Source organism: Lissotriton helveticus, chromosome 5_1, assembly GCF_964261635.1.
Source record: "Lissotriton helveticus chromosome 5_1, aLisHel1.1, whole genome shotgun sequence".
Taxonomy (NCBI): Eukaryota; Metazoa; Chordata; class Amphibia; order Caudata; family Salamandridae; genus Lissotriton; species Lissotriton helveticus.
Window position 1 is genome coordinate 734,875,221 of NC_136065.1, and position 24,063 is coordinate 734,899,283.

Sequence of the window (24,063 nt, forward strand, 5' to 3'; positions counted from 1 at the left end):
ACATATGAGAGGTGGGTGCAGAGTACTCCCAGCAGTGCCCAGACATTTGAGGGGTGGGTGCAGAGGACTTCCAGCAAATGGCCAACAGTATGGGGGTGGGTGCACAAGACTCTCAGCAGTGTCCAGCCAGACATATGAGGGGTGGGTGCAGAGGATTCCCAGCATTGGCCAGACATATGAGGGGTGGGTGCAGAGGACTCCCAGCATAGGCCAACAGTATGGGGGTGGGTGCAGAGGACTCCCAGCAGTGTCCAGACATATGAGGGATGGGTGCAGAGGACTCCCAGCATAGCGCAACAGTATGGGGTGGGTGCAGAGGACTCACAGCAGTGGCCAGACATATGAGGGGTGGGTGCAGTGGACTCCGAGTATAGGCCAACATTATGGGGGTGGGTGCAGAGGATTCCCAGCATAGCTCAACAGAATTGGGGTGGGTGCAGAGGACTCACAGCAGTGGCCAGACATATGAGGGGTGGGTGCAGAGGACTCCCAGCAGTGGCCAGACATATGAGGGGTGGGGGCAGAGCACTCCCAGCAGTGGCCAGACATATGAGGAGTGGGTACAGAGGACTCCCAGCATTGTCCAAACATATGAGGGTGGGTGCAGAGGACTCCCAGCATAGCCCAGCAGTATGGGGGTGGGTAAAGAGGACTCCCAGCATTGTCCAAACATATGAGGGTGGGTGCAGAGGACTCCCAGCATAGGCCAACAGAATGGTGGTGGGTGCAGAGGACTCCCAGCATAGCCCAACAGTATGGGGGTGGGTTCAGAGGACTCCAGGCAGTGGCCAGACATATGACGGGTGGGTGCAGAGGACTCCAAGCAGTGGCCAGACATATGAGGGGTGGGTGCAGAGGACTACCAGCATTGGCCAGACATATGAGGGGTGGGTGCAGAGGATTCCAGCATAGTCAAAAGTATAGTGGTGGGTGCAGAGGACTCCTAGCATAGGCCAACAGTATGGGGGTGGGTGCAGAGGACTCGCAGCAGTGGCCAGACATATGAGGGGAGGGTGCAAAGGACTCAGATCCATGTCCAGAGATATGAGGGGTGGGTGCAGAGGACTCCCAGCAGTGGCCAGACATATGAGGGGTGGGTACTGAGGACTCACAGCAGTGTCCAGACATATGAGAAGTGGGTGCAGAGGACTCCCAGCATAGCCCAATAGTATGGGGGTGGGTGCAGAGGACTCACAGCAGTGGCCAGACATGTGAGGGGTGGGTGCAGAGGACTCCCAGCATAGACCAAGAGTATGGGGGTAGGTGCAGAGGACTCCCAGCATAGCCCAACGGTATGGGGGTGGGTGCAGAGGATTCCAGCATAGGCCAATAGTATGGGGGTGGGTGCTGAGGACTCCCAGCAGTGGACAGACATATGAGGAGTGGGTGCAGAGGACTCTCAGCAGTTGCCAGACATATGAGGGGTGTGTGCAGAGGACTCCCAGCATTGGCCAGACATATGAGGGGTGGGTGTAGAGGATTCCAGCATAGGCCATAAGTATGGGGGTGGGTGCAGAGGACTCCCAGCATAGGCCAACAGTATGGGGGTGGGTACAGAGGACTCCCAGCAGTGGCCAGACATATGAGGGGTTGGTGCAGAGCACTCCCAGCAGTGCCCAGACATATGAGGGGTGGGTGCAGAGGACTCCCAGCACAGGCCATCAGTATGGGAGTGGGTGCATAGCACTCCCAGCAGTGTCCAGACATATGAGGGGTGGGTGCAGAGGACTCTCATCAGTGGCCAGACATATGAGGGGTGGGTACAAAGGACTCCCAGCAGTGCCCACACATATGAGTGGTGGGTGCAGAGGACTTCCAGCATAGGCCAACAGAATGCGGGTGGGTGCAGAGGACTCCCAGCATAGCCCAACAGTATGGGGTGGGTGCAGAGGACTCCCAGCAGTAGCCCAATAGTATAGGGGTGGGTGCAGAGGACTCACAGCAGTGGCCAGACATGTGAGGGGTGGGTGCAGAGGACTCCCAGCATAGACCAAGAGTATGGGGGTAGGTGCAGAGGACTCCCAGCATAGCCCAACAGTATGGGGTGGGTGCAGAGGACTCCCAGCAGTGGCCAGACATATGAGGGGTGGGTGCAGAGGACTCCCAGCATAGGCCAACAGTATAGGGGTTGGTGCAGAGGACTCCCAGGTGTGTCCAGACATATGAGGGGTAGGTGCAGAGGACTCCCAGCAAAGGCCAGACATATGAGGGGTGGGTGCACAGGACTCCCAGCAGTGTCCAGACATTTGAGGGGTGTGTGCAGAGGACTCCCAACATACCCCCAACAGTATGGGGGTGGGTGCAGAGGAATCCCAGCAGTGTCCAGACATATGAGGGGTGGGTGCAGAGGACTCCCAGCTGTGGCCAGACATATGAGGGGTGGGTGCAGAGGACTCCCAGCAGTGTCCAGACATATGAAGGGTGGGTGCAGAGTACTCCCAGCAGTGGCCAGACATATGAGGGGTAGGTGCAGAGGACTCCCAGCTGTGGCCAGACATATGAGGGGTGGATGCAGAGTGCTCCCAGCAGTGTCCAGACATATGAGGGGTGGGTGCAGAGGACTCCCTGCAGTGGTCAGACATATGAGGGGTGGGTGCAGAGGACTCCCAGCAGTGGCCAGACATATGAGAGGTGGGTGCAGAGTACTCCCAGCAGTGCCCAGACATTTGAGGGGTGGGTGCAGAGGACTTCCAGCAAATGGCCAACAGTATGGGGGTGGGTGCACAAGACTCTCAGCAGTGTCCAGCCAGACATATGAGGGGTGGGTGCAGAGGATTCCCAGCATTGGCCAGACATATGAGGGGTGGGTGCAGAGGACTCCCAGCATAGGCCAACAGTATGGGGGTGGGTGCAGAGGACTCCCAGCAGTGTCCAGACATATGAGGGATGGGTGCAGAGGACTCCCAGCATAGCGCAACAGTATGGGGTGGGTGCAGAGGACTCCCAGCAGTGGCCAGACATATGAGGGGTGGGTGCAGTGGACTCCGAGTATAGGCCAACATTATGGGGGTGGGTGCAGAGGATTCCCAGCATAGCTCAACAGAATTGGGGTGGGTGCAGAGGACTCACAGCAGTGGCCAGACATATGAGGGGTGGGTGCAGAGGACTCCCAGCAGTGGCCAGACATATGAGGGGTGGGGGCAGAGCACTCCCAGCAGTGGCCAGACATATGAGGAGTGGGTACAGAGGACTCCCAGCATTGTCCAAACATATGAGGGTGGGTGCAGAGGACTCCCAGCATAGCCCAGCAGTATGGGGGTGGGTAAAGAGGACTCCCAGCATTGTCCAAACATATGAGGGTGGGTGCAGAGGACTCCCAGCATAGGCCAACAGTATGGTGGTGGGTGCAGAGGACTCCCAGCATAGCCCAACAGTATGGGGGTGGGTTCAGAGGACTCCAGGCAGTGGCCAGACATATGACGGGTGGGTGCAGAGGACTCCAAGCAGTGGCCAGACATATGAGGGGTGGGTGCAGAGGACTACCAGCATTGGCCAGACATATGAGGGGTGGGTGCAGAGGATTCCAGCATAGTCAAAAGTATAGTGGTGGGTGCAGAGGACTCCTAGCATAGGCCAACAGTATGGGGGTGGGTGCAGAGGACTCGCAGCAGTGGCCAGACATATGAGGGGAGGGTGCAAAGGACTCAGATCCATGTCCAGACATATGAGGGGTGGGTGCAGAGGACTCCCAGCAGTGGCCAGACATATGAGGGGTGGGTACTGAGGACTCACAGCAGTGTCCAGACATATGAGAAGTGGGTGCAGAGGACTCCCAGCATAGCCCAATAGTATGGGGGTGGGTGCAGAGGACTCACAGCAGTGGCCAGACATGTGAGGGGTGGGTGCAGAGGACTCCCAGCATAGACCAAGAGTATGGGGGTAGGTGCAGAGGACTCCCAGCATAGCCCAACGGTATGGGGGTGGGTGCAGAGGATTCCAGCATAGGCCAATAGTATGGGGGTGGGTGCTGAGGACTCCCAGCAGTGGACAGACATATGAGGAGTGGGTGCAGAGGACTCTCAGCAGTTGCCAGACATATGAGGGGTGTGTGCAGAGGACTCCCAGCATTGGCCAGACATATGAGGGGTGGGTGTAGAGGATTCCAGCATAGGCCATAAGTATGGGGGTGGGTGCAGAGGACTCCCAGCATAGGCCAACAGTATGGGGGTGGGTACAGAGGACTCCCAGCAGTGGCCAGACATATGAGGGGTTGGTGCAGAGCACTCCCAGCAGTGCCCAGACATATGAGGGGTGGGTGCAGAGGACTCCCAGCACAGGCCATCAGTATGGGAGTGGGTGCATAGCACTCCCAGCAGTGTCCAGACATATGAGGGGTGGGTGCAGAGGACTCTCATCAGTGGCCAGACATATGAGGGGTGGGTACAAAGGACTCCCAGCAGTGCCCACACATATGAGTGGTGGGTGCAGAGGACTTCCAGCATAGGCCAACAGAATGCGGGTGGGTGCAGAGGACTCCCAGCATAGCCCAACAGTATGGGGTGGGTGCAGAGGACTCCCAGCAGTAGCCCAATAGTATAGGGGTGGGTGCAGAGGACTCACAGCAGTGGCCAGACATGTGAGGGGTGGGTGCAGAGGACTCCCAGCATAGACCAAGAGTATGGGGGTAGGTGCAGAGGACTCCCAGCATAGCCCAATGGTATGGGGGTGGGTGCAGAGGATTCCAGCATAGGCCAATAGTATGGGGGTGGGTGCAGAGGACTCCCAGCAGTGGGCAGACATATGAGGAGTGGGCGCAGAGGACTCTCAGCAGTTGCCAGACATATGAGGGGTGGGTGCAGAGGACTCCCAGCATTGGCCAGACATATGAGGGGTGGGTGCAGAGGATTCCAGCATAGGCCATAAGTATGGGGGTGGGTGCAGAGGACTCCCAGCATAGGCCAACAGTATGGGGGTGGGTACAGAGGACTCCCAGCAGTGGCCAGACATATGAGGGGTTGGTGCAGAGCACTCCCAGCAGTGCCCAGACATATGAGGGGTGGGTGCAGAGGACTCCCAGCACAGGCCATCAGTATGGGAGTGGGTGCCTAGCACTCCCAGCAGTGTCCAGACATATGAGGGGTGGGTGCAGAGGACTCTCAGCAGTGGCCAGACATATGAGGGGTGGGTACAAAGGACTCCCAGCAGTGCCCACACATATGAGTGGTGGGTGCAGAGGACTTCCAGCATAGGCCAACAGAATGGGGGTGGGTGCAGAGGACTCCCAGCTTAGCCCAACAGTATGGGGTGGGTGCAGAGGACTCCCAGCAGTAGCCAATCATATGTGGGGTGGGTGCAGAGGACACCCAGAAGTGGCCAGACATATGAAGGGTGGGTGCAGAGGACTCCCAGCATTGGCCAGAAATATGAGGGGTGGGTGCAGAGGATTCCAGCATAGGCCAACAGTATGGGGGTTGGTTCAGAGGACTCCCAGCTTAGGCCAACAGTATGGGGGTGGGTGTAGAGGACTCCCAGCAGTGACCAGATATATGAGGGGTGGCTGCAAAGGACTCCCAGCAGTGCCCATACATATGAGGGGTAGGTGCAGATGACTCACAGCAGTGCCAAGACATATGAGGAGTGGGTGCAGAGGACTCCCAGCATAGGCCAACCGTATGGGGGTGGGTGCACAGGACTCCCAGCACTGTCCAGACATATGAGGGGTGGGTGCAGAGGACTCCCAGCATTGGCCAGACATAAGAAGGGTGGTGCAGAGGACTCCCAGCATTGGCCAACAGTATGGAAGTGGGTGCAGAGGACTCCCAGCAGTGTCAAGACATATGAGGGGTGGGTGCAGAGGACTCCCAGCAGTGTCCAGACATATGAGGGGTGGGTGAAGAGGACTCCCAGCATAGCCCAACAGTATGGGGGTGGGTGCAGAGGATTCCCGGCAATGGCCAGACATATGAGGGGTGGGTGCAGGGGGCGTGGCTACGCACGCGACCGACATTGACGCCTTCGGGTAGAGCTCCGTGCCGAGCTCCCCTTCCCGGTGCAGTTATCCTACAAACCGCCATCCGCAGTCGACCGAAAACTACCGGCGCTGCAGTGGGGGACCATCATCAAAAGCCCCATGGACTTTGGAGACGATCGGTGCACCCGACCTGCACCGGTAGATTTACAGAGACGCGGCCGCGCATGCCGCTTCCACACCCGGCGTGCGCCCAGGAAAGCCCGAGGCTTCGCCGCTTCCAACAGGCCCGGAGGTGCGGCCTGCCTGCGACGCCCGCAAAACCCGCCAAATTGACTGGCCAAAGCACCCTAAGCCTCTTACTGGCCAACAAATGAGACAGGCTCGCACATACTGCCGACCCCGACGCCTGCACGGCTGAGTGGCGCTGGGAGACTGCGAGACACTGGCTGGGGAGCTGGGGTCCGGAGGCCACGGATTCGGAGACGACCCCCTCCGCGCCCGACGATAGGCAGCTGGTCCTCACGGCAACCCGAGACAGACCCCAGCACACGGAGGACGCGGACAGGCCGTGCGGCCGACAGAGGTGAGTGGCGGAGGCCTGGGTAACGGAGGTGGCTGGGACCGGGAACACGGCCTGGGCGCGGTAACTGGTGAATGCCCCTGGGGACAGTGCACACGCCCGCCGCCAGAACACGACGAGGGGGCACCGCTGCCCAAGACAGGGGGAAGCCCGGACGTGTCGGGAGAGCAGACAGGACGCCCACAGCGCCCCCCCATCACCAGTTGAACCCCACGTGGCGTGCAAGGACCTGAGGAGCCAGCCGACGCGTCCGTGATACTCCTGAGGGGAGGACACAGAATCTGTGCTGCACACTCACGAGGCGGCGGTAGCCCACCAGGCGCTGGACACTGCAATATATATACGCCGCGACCCAGGATCGAGCGGCTACCCTCCTCCTAGCCGCAAACTCTGCGGGACAGTCCTGAAAATCCACGGCCCGAGCTCTGACTCGGCCATCGAAGACGGGCCTCGCTGCTGTGGATGCGTCCGCGCCCCGGCACAGATGTCTAACGGACCCAGAACCCGAACCGGAACCGGTGGTGCCAACTCCAAGGGCAAGATGGATAAACCTGGGAAGATCACTGACCCGGATCAAACGACGGCGAAACTGGACACCATGCTAGCAGCCATGGAACGACTGGAAGAATCCATCCAGCTCACCCGCACCTCACTAGCCACCAAAATAGATAGCGTGGTCATAGACTTGACGCACTTGAGAGCGGACCACAAGAAACTGACGGACCGCACCGTGTCCCTGGAAAACGATGTGAAGGAACTTCGACCCCAGACCAGCCAATCGACCAAACACGTCCAAGACCTACTGAATAGGGTGGAATTTTTGGAAGATAGGGCAGAGGATGCGGAAGGCAGGGCACGAAGAAACAACGTGCGACTCGTAGGGGTCCCGGAGAAATGGGAAGGAAGGAACCCGGAGGAACACATGGAACGATGGCTGCGGGGCCTGCTGCCGGAGGGGACACTCTCGCCGCACTTTGTGGTAGAACGCGCACACCGTGTCCCCACTAAGCCACTAGCGACAGGTTCCAACCCGAGGCCTATGCTGCTTCGAATACTGAATTATAGGGACAGAGACTCCATCCTGCAGGAAACGCGCAAACTCCAGGAGATCCGGATTGAGAATGCGTCAGTGATGTTCTTCCCGGACTACACTGTACAAGTGCAGAGGCAGCGACACGATTTCCTGGCAGTGAAAAAGCGCCTAACACAACAGGGCCTGCAGTACTCTCTGCTGTTTCACGCAAAATTGAGAGTAGTGGCTGGAGAGCGAACCCACTTCTTCACTGACCCAACCGAAGTGGAGACGTGGCTAGACAGTGGCACAGACACAGACCCCAGGACTGCGGCGGGTCCCATGCCCAGGCGACAGACCGGAAGCGTCCGGAGGAGACGCAGACCACGCCGAAAATCACAGTACGGTGCGTGAGGAGCGGCGAGGTCACCCCCCCGGAGGACGCCATGCAGCAGGAGAAACAAGACGTCCTCCGTCTGGTGATGGAATTGAGCCATTCCCCTGCACAGAGCGAGACAGCGGGTGGCAGTCAACAGGACCCTCCGAGCGAAGATGAGGCCATCTATGGTGTACCGGATTCACAAGACTCGGAGGAAAGACCGGATGTCACGCCCCAGACGGCGGAATATATAAGTTGAATGCACCACAAGGCCTGCTCTCTCTGGGACACGTGCCGAGAGGCACCTCAACAGGCGTAGAGGAATGGGCAGACAAGGACTCAACCCCGTGAGCACGGGGGACACTCTCAACGACAAATGGCAGCGTCGGCTCTGCACACAGTATGCGGCGTGGGTGCACGCCTGTGGCCTCCCCAGTGACCATGGCTCTCGGGCACGACCCAGATGCCTACATCTAGCCGACACACGCACCCGGAGAAGACATTCCTGGCAACCGCCACCCTGGGACACGTAAAGTATAGTGAATTGATGCATGTGTGTATGGGGGCCCCTGTATGCAAAGATGGTCTGGACTGCCACATACCTCCGGGGAAGGTGGAGGACCTCCATAAAACAACTTTGCTGGTTTGATACCACGGTTACGGTGCGCTTTGCACACCTGCCCCCTTTTGACTTAGACATTGTTGCTCTCCTCGAGAGGTTGGACGGGAGCACGTTCCGCACCCGACCTTTTGGTATTCTATACGTTCACCATGTTCAATGGCTCATTGTTTCATTAGTTCTGTTTTTCCCTTCCCCCCCCCCCACTATTGCTGTGGAGTGTGGCCACAGCCACGCTACTGATGTGTGGTGCTGGGAGCAATTGCTCGATGAAGATGTGGGACTCGGGGAGGGGCGTTGGGAGGGCGGGAAGCGGGAAACTGTTGAGAAATTGTAATGTCTGCCATTAAGATATGCACGTGGAACATCAGGGGCATGCACACACCATCCCGACGCTACCAGATCTACTCATATCTCAAGCGCCACCACATACAAATTGCCCTCCTACAAGAAACGCACCTCAGCGACTCGGAAACCTGCACTTTACGCCGCCGATGGCGGGGGCAACTGTATGCCACACGCTACTCATCTTACGCTAAGGGGACACTAGTGTGGGTCAGACCAGGCACTCCATGGACGACGCTAGACACGCATGTGGATCCCGGGGGGAGATTCGTAGTGGTCCATGGCAGGTTAGACGGGAGCCCACTAGTGCTGGCCTCGGTGTACGCACCCAACACGGGCCTGGCGGCTTTCCTTGCACAGTTGTCTGCCACGTTAGCTCCCTGGCATGGTATCCCGTGGGTGCTGGGTGGGGACTACAACAGCACATTGGATTTGGCCCTGGACCGATCTCACCCCCCGCCGCCCAACTCACATGCACAGACTGCTGCGGGCACTCTTCAGGCGTGGTCCACACAATGGGACTTGCAGGACGCGTGGCGCAGTCGCAATCCACACACCAGAGCCTATTCGTTCTATTCTGGGGCACATGCTCTACACGTGCGTCTAGATAGGTACATGGTCACCAGTGAGATCCTGCCACATGTTATGGACACCTGCTATATGGGTCGCACACACTCTGACCACAACCCTCACACCCTGAGTCTGGCATGGGACCACCCCCGACCCCCGATACCTACTTGGCGGCTACAATCCGACCTACTATTAGATGGCAAATTTCGAAGCTCCATAAGCACACAAACAGCGCAATATTTTGAGGATAATGCTGGCACGGCATCGACCCCGCAGATTGAATGGGACGCATTCAAAGTGGTCCTCAAGGGGGAAGTGTCTGGGCTCGATTAGAAACAGATCTGAGGCGCCTAGAGACAGACCTGTTGCAGGCGGAACAGGAAGCAGCTGAAGGCGAGGACGCCAGATTGTTAGAAGCGCGTGCGGAACATGGCAGGCTGATAGACAAGCTGAAACATGTTAATTACACGGCACATTCGGCCCGCACACATCACACCGGCGATAAGCCCGGCAAACTGCTGGCTTGGCTGATACAGCGTGAAGAGCGAACGTCACCCGTGACAGCGATACACTCGCCTGTTGGCCCTGTGGTATACACCCAAGCGAAGATCCACGAAGCCTTTATAGCGCACTATCAAGCGCTGTATAGGTCACGCCTACCGAACCCCCATCCGAACATCGCCGATTACCTTGACGGGATCACACTGCCTGCCCTCACGGCGGACCAGCGTGACGACCTTGGGTCACCAATGGTGGCGGACTAGTTGCGCAATGCCATCTTTGCCCTCTCGAACGGCAAGGCCCCCGGACCGGATGGGCTGCCGGACGAATATTATAAAGCATGCTCCGATATATTGATACCGGAGCTCCTCAGAGTGTACTCGGCGGCACTGGATGACTTAGCCTTGCCCCTGTCCATGAATGAGGCAACACTGGTGTCACTTCTCAAGCCAGGTCGAGATGCCACACTCCTAGGATCGTACAGACCCCTAGCGCTCCTGAATACGGATTACAAGATCCTAGCGTCGGCCCTGGCCAGACGACTGGCGCCACTGGTGCCCTCCCTGGTGCATAGCGACCAGAACGGCTTCGTGCCCACTAGGTGCACCTCCCAGAACATCAGAAGGCTGTTTCGGATACAGGAATACGCGGTGCAGGGATGGCCGAGATCAGTGTGCTTAATTCTTGATCTCGAAAAAGCATTTGACTCGGTCGAGTGGCCCTACCTGCTGGCAGTACTGCGTAAATTCGACCTAGGAGATGAATACATCGAATTGGTCGGACTGCTGTACAGGAGCCCCGAGGTACGCGTCCGCACGGGTAAGCTACTATCCGACGCCATAAAGGTCAGACGTGGCACCAGGCAAGGCTGCCCACTGTCCCCACTACTCTTCTCGCTGGCAATAGAACCCCTCGCTGAGATATTGCACAGCAGTAGTGCGAACTGGGGAATACCGCTAGCAGACGGCACGCACGTTGTCTTGCTATACGCTGACGATTTGCTCCTGTATTTCAGAGACCTCGCCAACTTGCCACCGGGACTCTCAGACATCTTCCGAACCTTTGAGACCATGTCGGGTCTCAGGGTGAACTGGGCCAAATCGGGAGCATATTCATTCGCACCCGACATCTCGGACCCCGGAATCAGAATCAATGGCGAACAGCTGCCGTGGCACGATACCACATTCAAATATCTGGGGATATACATATACAGGACGCTCCCGGATATCCTGGATGGCAACCTGATACGCGCCGTCACGTCCATCAGGTCGCAGTTAGCCTTTTGGAAGACTCTCCCGCTCAATGTGCCGAGCAGAGTGACATTGACGAAAATGATAGTGCTACCCAGACTCCTATACTACTACGCCAACATCCCAGTATACGTCCCGGCCCGCGCATTTAAGGAATTAGAAACAATGATCAGGGACCTGATCTGGAACACCGGAAGGCCCAGAGAGGCACTGAGCAAATTATACGGGCCAGTCGAAGCGGGCGGCCTCGCAGTACCCAACCTAGAGCTCTACTACCTAGCGGCGCAACTACAATGGGTGACGGCCTGGCTCTCAGGCAGGAACCTGGAGGACACAGCCACATCCGCGGACACGCTATCCCTCCTGCAGATACACTCACTATTCCACCCGCTAGTGCGCACGAAGAACCGACCACAATTACATGTAGACGTGGCTGTGAAGTGCTTCACCAGAAGCCTACGACTCACTAAACATGTTAAACCATATGCCCCAGCGCTTCCGCTCCTGGGTACCCCTAAGGCAACAACCGTTGTCACGGAAGCCGCACTGGAGCACTGGACACGCTCGGGAGTGGACACCATGGCGGACTTGTATACCGACGGAACCCGGTGGGACAGTTCTTACAACACGCCTCCATAGTGGCGGCATACACACGACGGTGGGGAAACATCACTGATGAGCCCCCCACACATCAACTGATACAACACCTGCACGTCATGGGGGATGGTTCGCATGTGATACATTGGTTATCTCAAGCGTTGTTGTCACACACACAGCATACTCTACAACCTCTACGTGCCAAATGGGCGACCCACAGGTGTAAAAGTAAATTTTGCCTTGCTATATGTGCCTACGTGTTCCCCATCCCATGTTATATGTACATGATCGATATGCATATATCCCCCTATGATCAATTAAAGACGCAATTATAGTTGTGTCCAACTCTAGTATGCCAGTATCCAGTTCTCGTGAAAGCAACGAGTATTAGGCCTATGTTGCCACGTTTTACAGTGTGCACGTTCTTTCATTGAATTGTCCCCGTTCCTAGGCCTCAAAAGGGCCCGGACACCAGATTCAAGCTCCAGTCTCCTGAACCCACTCCGAGGAGCGATACAGCCCCCACCTGCATCCCTGACCCTTCACTTACTTCCTGCCAAGCAGCGCGGTGCCCGGCCTGGCTCTGCCTGCCTGTCTGCCAAGAATATGTTATGCTTCCAGTTATCAGTCCAGCCTCTCGTCTTCGCATTCCTAAGCTACTGAACCGCATCAACAGTTCCAGCTATAGTCTAGTCTTTCTGTCTCCATGTAAGAAATACTGTATTAATATTCATAGAAGATTCATAGCACACGTAATACATGTAGAATAGATGCATGCACCAGCCTTAGTGTCAAGTAGCCTTTGCCCTGATAACTTTTAGATTCAATCAACATGTACTCCAAACACCAGATACCAGATATGCTATAGGTACATGTCGTTCTGACACTGCAGACTTTAGTCTCCTCTTCTAGTATAGAAGTCATAGCCCCCAGTTCTCCCTGGTAACACGTCATTGCCCGTTTGCGCGCACCACTAGGTTAAAGGTCCCGGCTGCTCTCAGGTAGCCCCCTCCATGTTTCCGCCCATTCATGACACTTCTATGACGTTTCTCATCACATGTCTCAGTACACGCCCTGTGCACGCCTTCTTCTTCCGCCCATGTGTTCTTATCTTACGCTTGTCACAAGTTACGCCTACTGTATGTAATGTAATGTAATGTTGTACTATATATATGCTGCACTGTCGATGAAGCGCTGCAGCTGCCTTCCTTCCTTCCTGCTTTATTTCAGGCTGTCCCGATCCAGTCCCTTCCTTTTTGCCTGAATAAAGCCTGTTCAACTCGGATACATCGGATCCTGCCTCTTATTTATTGAGCTATCTGTTATTGTTAATGTAATTCAAAAATAGTACCGGTAATTAATTATTTATTTACCACATAATGGCGCCCGAACAGGAACTTACCCCTTCCTCACGCGCTGGCGATGCAACGCTGGTCCCCTGACCCTCTGCAGCCGTGACGGAACAATACCGTGCACGTGCAGATATTTCTGCTTCAAGTCTCCCTCAGGCCCACGGAGGAGACGGAGACTGCGGTCCGACATCCAGACGAAGCGGTGTGGAATGCGGTTCGTCCCGACCAGAGCCCAAGCCGAGAGAGCAAGGTCCGAAGTATCCGGAGGCCCACCTGTAACCGAAGTTTCCGAAGTTCGTAGTCCAACGTCGTAGCAGTCCAGTCCAGTCCGAGGCCTTCCAGTTTCTGCTTCCCGGTGAGTACCGTCGCGGGGGAAGTATCTAGACAGGATCATTAGTTTGTTCCTGGTCCGTTGGGTTTGGGTACACAGATCCATTACGAAGTATTCACCTAGGTGGATACGGGTCCGACGTGTCTCTTTATGGGACCGGTATGTTCTGTACTGTTTTAGCAGTGCATCCAGTAATTCTAGTAAGTTTCGTTCTCGAGAAATTCATGTGTTCAGTTTTCAGTGTATCAGGTATTATTCTGTTCGAACTGTTATTTATGTATTTTTATGTCGTGGTATGAGAGATTTGTATGCTATTTTATTACTGTGATTATTGTGTATTGTGTTTCAAGTGTATTACCGAAATGCCTCTGTTCTCGAAATTACGTCAGTTAAAGACCAGAAAAGGGTTACTCGAAGAAGCAGTTCCTGTCCCTCCCAGGGACAGTCCAGGACATTTTATGTATCACAAGCATGGCTTAGATGCCATAATATATCTAGACTTATGGGCGGACTATACTAAGGAACTAGAAGAGAAATATAGATGGCCCGTATCAGGTACATGGGATGCCGAGTGCATCATGCGAGTAGAAGAAGCATTATGGAAAAAGAAAGCCAGACAGTCCCAGAAAGATGCCATCGAGTTATGGCGCAAAGAATCTCATAAAAGAACCGAAAAAGAATTCAGAAAAACCGAATTAAGTAGGGAATCCGCAGAAAAAGCCCAAGAAAGGGAATTAATCGAAGAAGGTGAACGAGTTAGAACAGAACAGTCAGACAGACAGAGAAATGCCCTTATTAAAGGTATGTATCCTCTTCTTGCCGAGGGCTTGTCGAAAGCAACCCCGGAAGCACCCTGTAATTTTTCGCCACCAATGGTCCCGATTAAGCTAAGTCATAAACCGACTGCAGCTGATATTTTTCTTTCGTCCTACTTGGACGACACAGTCCCAGAATATGCAAATCCTGTTCCGCCTATTCCGCCTGCTCACCCACAGTTTCCCGTTAGCAATGTAATTCCTGTCCCGCCAACTACTGTTCCCGGGGGCCAAGTTCATGTTCCAGCACCCCCGGCCCAGCCCACAGTACATGCACCCGTTATGCCAGTCACTCTACCAGCCCGTACAGTATTCACCGACGATTCTAGTTTAGGAGCTGCGGGGGGAGGTTCTCCTCGTACCCCGCCTCAACCAAGACGTCTGACGCTACATGAACTAGCGTTACAGCGTATGCCAAAAGTGTCTACATATGTAGATATCATGCGAGGTCTTACTGACTGTCGTTATGATCCAGTTCCAGGCGAGGATCACATGGTCATATATTCATTACGTTTAAGACGGGTTGCCAGCTATCTGGTCACCCTGCCCGACATGGGAGAACATCTAGACAGAATATATCGTTTCATCCGTACAGGAGAGAATCCAGGAAGTATTCACGAAGCCATGGTTCAAAGAAAAGTCGAGACTCAGCTCATGATTTTAAAGTTCCTGATTAACTGTTTAATAAGAGAGCAAGATTGTCCAGAAAAAGATCAAGAAGAACTGAAAGTCCTGACTAGGTGGAGTGACAATATAGCCGATGGAAAACACAAGACACAAGGTTGTATAGAGAGTATGTACAAGAAAATTCGTAAGGAAATAATACGTATACACCAGAAAGAGGAAGAAAAACGAGCAACCGAGAAAGAGAATGACTCTTCTAGTGAAGAGGTAGACAGCGAGAATCCTTCCAGAATAGCGTATGTAGGTAGAACTAGACTTTCCGACCGACATTCACGTCTAGATTACAAGAAATCTTTTCCTCCTCCAGTACCAGAACAGTGTTCTCTTGAACAAGTATTCCAAGCTACCAATCACATTCTGAAATCACGAATAGGTTATAGTGAGCTTAGTACAATGCATGAACAAGAACTAGCCCGATCAGCAGTCCGATGGACTACTGATTCTACCACGTTTCCAGATGAAATAGTGGCTCAAACTTTTCTGAAACTGCCCCCAGCCGAGCAACGTCTGGTGGGCACATATATGATTCAGCACCTCATTACGCTGTATGAGGAACAACATTCTGATCCAGGTCCGCTACATGATATATTGAACGAGTTACTCCAGTACAGATGGAAAGGTCTAGGTACCGATTTAATTAGTGTCATTCTAGAACAGCGCCACAAATACCGAACGTTTCTGAATCCACATTTTGTTCACGTCTCACCCCCAGAAAGTAAATCATTCTACATAGACAGACAGAATCCGTTACGAGAAGTACATCCAGTCAAGAAGGAGGGGGGTGGTCTAGAACGAGTATTCGTTTACACCCCTATCACGAAAATAGAACTCTTGGAAATGAAAAAGTTAATTCCCTGTCATGATAAAGACCCAGCAGGGTTTCACCGTGAATTAAAGGACATGCTCCGTATGGGAGAATACACGTATCCTGATATCATTAAAATGTTAAAAGTCCTGTTGCCTGCGGGCATATATGAAAAACTCAAGGAAAAAGAATGGGAGGTGGGAGAGAAAAAGATAGATTGGACAGCATTAGAAGCTGAAGATAATACACGAGTACCAGGTACCGGTCTTGGGGATAAAGCTAAAGCTTTGCCCGAATTGTTAATCCAAGTTTTGCCAAGATTACTAGCCACGAAAAAGGAAGATTGGGATGCCATCTCAGCCTGTAAACAGAAACAAGACGAAGATACTAGTGATTTTTATTCTAGATTTGAGAAATGTTTCATTATTAATAGTGGTCTGAAAACTAGTAGTGAGTCGTATCCTCATCTTTTTGTTACCAAACTAGTCGAGAATTCAAGTCCACAAATTAAAAATCGAGTACTGAAAGTCGAAAGTACCTGGCAAGCTAATACTCTGTCACAGATGCTCCAGATGCTCCAGTATCACCAGAACAGAATCAGGGAAGAGCAGGAACACGAAAGGAGACGTATGAAAGATACGAAAATGAAAGTACTAGTTGCACAGTCTGTTCCACAAGACAGTCAGAAGAGAAATCCGAATCAAGCCAGTCATCCTGCAGCTCCCGTTAAAGGGACATGCAATTACTGTAAACAGCCAGGTCATTTTATAAACGAATGTGCAGTTCTGAAACACAACATAGCTACTGGTAAGACTAAAGAAAGACCACGTCCGCCTAGACAAGAACAAGTCCCACAGACTTCCCAGCCACCACAGAATGCACAACAGTCAGTTACAGCACCGCAGCCTATAGCTGCAACACAACACGTTACACAGCAGATGTACCAGTATGCACAGTCCGAGTATCCAGATTATCAGCCGTATTCATGAAACAGCCTAGAGAGGGAGGTAGGCTTGCCTCTCATCGAGATACCTGTAGATCAAGAGGGTCCCTATGTACACAGTCAAGTATTAGGGAAAGACAGAAAGTTTCTGATTGATACAGGGGCAAGTAGGACTACCATCAGTCATGACGAGGTTCCAGGGGCTCCGCTCTCAGGCTCTAGAAATGTTTCCCTTGGATTTTCAGGAAAGCCTATTGTTAATGAAATATCGAAACCAGTTACTCTAGAAGTTGGTCCATTGTCCCGAACTACAGACTTGTTACTCACGAAATCTTGCCCAGAGAATCTGTTAGGCATTAAAACTCTGAAAGAATTAGGAGCAGTAATATGCTGCTCCCCTGAAGGGGTCCGTTTGTTTCTCCGTGATTTTAAAGGTCATTATGTATTACGTGATTTTGATCCAAGATTATTGAATGTACCACAGCATTTATGGGCGCAAGGTCCAACTGATGTAGGTTGTATGCATATCACACCCCATCGTGTCACTCTGAAGAAAGGTGTTGTATTACCACGAATCCGACAGTACAGATTGCCACCTGAGGCTGTAGCAGCCTTATCCAAAATTATTGACGAGCTTATTGCTCAAGGAGTGGTTGTAGAAACTGACTCCAATGTATGTAATTCTCCTATCATTCCAGTCCTGAAACGTACTGATCCAAATACACCTCCAGTTTATCGATTAGTGATTGACCTTCGAGAACTTAATAAATGTATCATACCTCAGTACCCAGTAGTCCCAGATATTTCCTCCCTATTGACAGCAATTGATTCTGAAGCTACGTTCTTTACAGTTATCGACCTCAAGAACGCATTTTTCAGTGTCCCCATTCATCCAGACAGCCAGTTCCTTTTCGGATTCTGTTTAAATGGAAGAAGCTATAAATTTACACGAGCTCCTCAAGGTTTCACAGAAAGTCCTAGCATTTACAGTCAAGCACTTAAGAGACAACTAGACAATATTCACATGCCAACTGACACTGCCCTGCTCCAGTATGTCGATGATCTACTGATCACAGCCCGTTCTGAACGTGACTGCGAGCGTGCGTCACTTACAGTCCTGTATTTTCTGGCCGAAATGGGGCACAAGGTGTCCCCTTCCAAATTGCAATTCTGTGTCCAGCAAGTGGTCTACTTAGGACACTTACTGTCCAAGAGGGGTAGGCAGTTGACACCTGACCGTATCCAGTTAATAGCACGTCTTCCACAGCCCAAGACACAGAAGGAGGTACGAGCTTTTATCGGCCTCACCTCTTACTGCAGACAATGGATTCCCCAGTACGCATATCTAGCCAAGCCACTGATACAGTTAACGACACAGGAGGCAGCCGTATCGACTGTCCTCCCTTGGACCCAGGAACATACACTTGTTTTCAATGAGTTAAAGAAAGCTTTATGTAATGCACCTGTTCTAGCAACACCGAACTACAGTAAGCCTTTTACACTTTTCGTTACAGAACGTGATGGTACTGCATTATCTGTTCTTGCACAAGATCAAGCAGGACAATACAAGCCCTGTGCTTATTTTTCTAGCACATTAGATCCAGTGGCCCAGGCTCTGCCTGCGTGCCTCAAGTCAGTTGCAGACACAGCTCTAGCTATCAGACAAAGTGATTCCATAGTGTTAGGACACTCCCTGACAGTACAAGTTCCACACTCCGTGGAAGTTCTTTTAAACCGAACACAGACTCAGCACTTGACAATTGCACGTTTAACAGGTTATGAACTGACACTGTTTCAGCCACACATAGAAATCCGACGCTGCAACATTTTAAATCCAGCTACACTGTTACCGTCAGTTACTTCAAATCCTGCCACACATGACTGTGTGGAAGTTGTTAACACCATGACAAAGCCAAGACAAGACTTGACAGACATTGCATTACCTGATCCCGACCTGACACTTTATGTGGATGGTTCATGTATGAGAACAAGTACAGGAGAACTAGTAGCCGCGTATGCAGTGACTACTGAAACCGAAGTTATAGAAACACATCGTATAGACACCCTGTCTGCTCAAGCAGCAGAGCTAGTCGCTCTGACCGAAGCCTGCATACGTGCCAGGAATTTGAAAGTAAACATATACACAGATTCACGTTATGCATTCGGAGTCGTACACGACTTTGGAGTGCTCTGGCAAGAAAGAGGTTTTATGACTTCTCATGGAACCAAGATTCAGCATGGCCCCCTCATTCAAGCTCTGTTAGATGCAATACATTTACCGACAGCTATCGCTATCATGAAGTGCAAGGCACATACGAAAGCCACTGATATCATTTCCCAGGGTAACGATCTAGCAGATCGAACAGCCAAGCTCACAGTTCAGACTCCAGACATTCCAGTTAACACGACACAGACACACATTCCAGATCAGACTACTTGTATGACAGTTAAGGACCCTACACAAGATGTCATAGATATACAGTCACATGCTACTCCCGATGAAATCCAGAAATGGTCCGAACAAGGAGGGGTCCAGACAGATCAAGGATGGTTGACGAAGGGAAAAGCCACATGGTTTCTCCCCGACTCTATGGTTCAAGTCATTATTAACACCGCACATAGCCCAGCACACTTAGGAGAAAAAGCCATGTTAGACAGTATCCAGAACCTCTGGTTCAACAAGCATTTACGAGCAGCAGCTAAACAGAAAGTCCGTACCTGCATGATCTGTTGTCAGTTCAATCCAGGTAAAGGTGTCCCGGTGGAACAAGGTGGATTCCATCCTCCTGACCACCCTTTTGAAGTCCTCCAGATGGATTATATTCAGATGGAGCGATGTCGAGCTTTCAAGTATGTCCTCGTAGCTGTATGCGCTTTGTCCAGATGGACAGAAGCGTATCCAGTTCCAGATTACACAGCTGCGACCCCTGCCAGGCAGTTGGTTCGTGAGTATTTTCCCCGCTATGGATTACCTAGGGTCGTGTATTCAGATAACGGCCAGCCATTCTCGTCCGAGCTCATGAAACAAGTTTCCCTTCTGTTAGGGTACCAGTGGAAGTTCCATTGTGTACGCCATCCTGAAGCAGCCGGTCTCGTAGAGAGACATAACCAGACTCTGAAAATCTGCATCGCAAAAGTATGTGCAGAGAAAGGCGTAGATTGGATAGTAGCACTGCCAGTCGCCCTTTTTTATATGAGAATGGTCGCTCACTCCCGTTCAGGTCTATCTCCGTATGAGATAGTGTTTGGTCGTCCCCCCAACATGTGGGGTACACCTAGACCCCGTACCATAACTGATGTTGACAGTAATATGCTGACAGATTACCTTGCCTCCTTGATGTCTGCACTACAATCTTGTCGTTCACAGGTTGCCGCTGCATTTCCAGACAATACCGAAGTGAAACCACATGAAGTCGTTCCAGGTGACCTGGTTCTTATAAGGAACTTTGATCGTTCAAGTCCGCTGGAGCCCCGCTGGAAGGAGCCCCGTCTCGTCCTTCTCACCACCCGGACTGCGGTGAAAGTCGAAAACCGAAAGGGGTGGCTACACATGAGCCACGTCAAGAAATTCCATGGACTCAAAGCTAAAACTTTTCTCAAGGACTGCCCAGACTCTGAATCCAAACTTCCCCTGTTAGAGAAAACTCCGCAGCAGGAGTATAAATCAAAATTGAGGTCTAGTAAGTCAGCCAGTTTAATTGTCTAAGTCCCTCTCGGGTGAAACGGTTAGACAGGTTCCTGACATGTATAAGCCAGACCCACACAGTGAGAGAGTTAGTCAAAACTCTGATAGATGTATAGTTACTCTGTTTTTTCTATTGTTTTTGAGCCTAATGGTTACATGCATAAGTTATGCTTTACATTTATGTTTTCCTATTTCACATGTACATACGTTTTCTAATGTTACAGTAGAGCACACATTTAGTGACCTGCCTCCTCACGAGTTATCCTATCGTCTTGCTATGCGTAATAATACTTTCATCCGAATGCTGCACTATTCAATGCCACTAATTGTTGGGTGTGTGGTCGACTCCCCCCTTTCCAGACACCGAAGGGAGTTCTGCCACTCTTTCCTTATCCTTTTTCACATAATGGTTCGTGTGGAGCATGGTCCACGTTAACGTCATCCTCAACTGATATGTCCCTTCTGAATAGAACATGTTTCCCAGACAAGCAAGGTCTTTCCCATAGAACAGGGTTAGATCTAGAAAATGAAGTATATGATCTAGGTGATTATTCCTCGAATTTCATGGTTTTGAATGTTCAGTCCGATACTACTCCAGATTTGCCTGCTATTTCAGTACTACCAGTTAAAGGCGAATTATGTGTCAGAAAGAATGGTTCCGCACATGTAGGACATAGTGATTGTACTACTATGGTCGAGTATAGTGACAGTGGGGAATCTATTTTCAAAGCCTCACGTCATTCTTATTTTGTTTGTGGTCAGACCGCATATGCTCGTCTGCCCCTCGATTGGGATGGAACATGTTACATTGCCTTCCTACTGCCACCAGTTTTTCTAGCCCCATCTGATTATCACAGAAACACACATCTAGTACACGTTAGACATAGAAGGGAGACTGAGTCCCCAATTGTCGATCAAACTGAAACTGCTCTAGAACAATATCAAGACTTCAATAAAGGTTTATTTTTCTTTATAGGCCCTGTCCAGAATAGTAAGTTAATACGTAGGCTAACCAGAACCCTTGAAGCAGTAGTGAATGAGACTACTTCCGCTCTAGGTAATTTAACTGAAGAACAATCTGCTATGCGTTTTGTTGTGCTCCAAAATCGTCTCGTTCTTGACGTCATACTGGCCGATAGAAGAGGAGCATGTAGAGTCATCGGATCTAGTTGCTGCATTTTCATTCCTAATAACGCGCCGTCTGTTTATTCAGCTATAACCAGACTTCATAAAATTGCCCATCAGTTACACCAGAATCCAGGCACCTGGACATGGTCCGGTTGGCTCTGGAGTATTATATCTGCCTGGGGATGGAAAGTATTGTCATTCCTAGGTATAGCAGTAATGATCATATTCAGTTGCTGCCTCTGTTTACAATGTGGCCCTGCGATTTGCGGCATGTGTGCTACCTCTTGTATTCCTAGTCCTAAGTCCCGTTCCAAGACAATTCGAGACGAGCAAATGATGCTATATGAACAGATAGATGGTATCATGAATATTGATGTTTCCTGATGGAAACGTAGGGCACAAGGAGGGAATGTGGAAAAGTAAATTTTGCCTTGCTATATGTGCCTACGTGTTCCCCATCCCATGTTATATGTACATGATCGATATGCATATATCCCCTATGATCGATTAAAGACGCAATTATAGTTGTGTCCAACTCTAGTATGCCAGTATCCAGTTCTCGTGAAAGCAACGAGTATTAGGCCTATGTTGCCACGTTTTACAGTGTGCACGTTATTTCATTGAATTGTCCCCGTTCCTAGGCCTCAAAAGGGCCCGGACACCAGATTCAAGCTCCAGTCTTCTGAACCCACTCCGAGGAGCGATACAGCCCCCACCTGCATCCCTGACCCTTCACTTACTTCCTGCCAAGCAGCGCGGTGCCCGGCCTGGCTCTGCCTGCCTGTCTGCCAAGAATATGTTATGCTTCCAGTTATCAGTCCAGCCTCTCGTCTTCGCATTCCTAAGCTACTGAACCGCATCAACAGTTCCAGCTATAGTCTAGTCTTTCTGTCTCCATGTAAGAAATACTGTATTAATATTCATAGAAGATTCATAGCACACGTAATACATGTAGAATAGATGCATGCACCAGCCTTAGTGTCAAGTAGCCTTTGCCCTGATAACTTTTAGATTCAATCAACATGTACTCCAAACACCAGATACCAGATATGCTATAGGTACATGTCGTTCTGACACTGCAGACTTTAGTCTCCTCTTCTAGTATAGAAGTCATAGCCCCCAGTTCTCCCTGGTAACACGTCATTGCCCGTTTGCGCGCACCACTAGGTTAAAGGTCCCGGCTGCTCTCAGGTAGCCCCCTCCATGTTTCCGCCCATTCATGACACTTCTATGACATTTCTCATCACATGTCTCAGTACACGCCCTGTGCACGCCTTCTTCTTCCGCCCATGTGTTCTTATCTTACGCTTGTCACAAGTTACGCCTACTGTATGTAATGTAATGTAATGTTGTACTATATATATGCTGCACTGTCGATGAAGCGCTGCAGCTGCCTTCCTTCCTTCCTGCTTTATTTCAGGCTGTCCCGATCCAGTCCCTTCCTTTTTGCCTGAATAAAGCCTGTTCAACTCGGATACATCGGATCCTGCCTCTTATTTATTGAGCTATCTGTTATTGTTAATGTAATTCAAAAATAGTACCGGTAATTAATTATTTATTTACCACAGACAGGGGGAGGAACTGGACGGACAAGGAGTGGGCGATGGTGCTAGCAGGCCGCAAAAACGTCCCTCGCAACGCACGCTTTAAAGTGATTCAATTCTACATATTACACAGGGCATACCTCTCGCCAGACAGAATCAACCAATATTTCCCAGGTGCCACGGCTAGCTGCCCGAGAAGTGCGCTTCATGGAGCGGACCTGCTACACATGCTGTGTGCAATGCCCACGGATACAAACATACTGGCGGTCGGTGCTGATGATTCTCGAACGATGCACGGCCATGCTGATACCGCACACATGGGAGGCATGCCTATTGGGCCTCTACAAGAGGACCGCCCTTAATAAAGTCCCCTCCCGTTTTTGGGACCTTGGCCTCCTTACAGCCAAAAGACTGCTCACCAAACATTGGAAACGCACAACTCCACCCCTAGCACAACACTGGCGCGCCTCCCTAGACAACTGGGCAAGGGCAGAAAGCATCGTCCTCCACAATGAGGAGACAGCAGGTTTGCGACAGTTCCCAATAGCAACTTTATGGGATGACACACTCAGCTCCTTCCATAGGGAATGCCAATCACTGGGAGACCTCACACCTGACAATTCCCCCCAGAAGGGATGGAGATGCAATAGAGGAGGCAGCCGATGTGGACAACGGCCTTGACGCCCCTGGCTGAGATACCCATGCACCACCAGAAGGGGAGACTGCCACACCCTCAGATGACACCACACTCTAACAGGCGAGATGACGCCCTCCACGCCTTCCCCACATCTCACACCTCCTGCGCACGCCCCCACGCCCTCCTCGAACTAGACAAGCAATGACAAGCACACCTGATGACCTCCCTGAGACCCGCTCATGTCGCGACGCTCCCACCGCGACACACACAACACACCACCGAGCTTGATGACCACACCCCACCCCTCCCCCTTCCCTGTTTCCATATTCCCCCTACGGAGCGAACGAGGCTGGAATGACAACGATGAGACCCCAC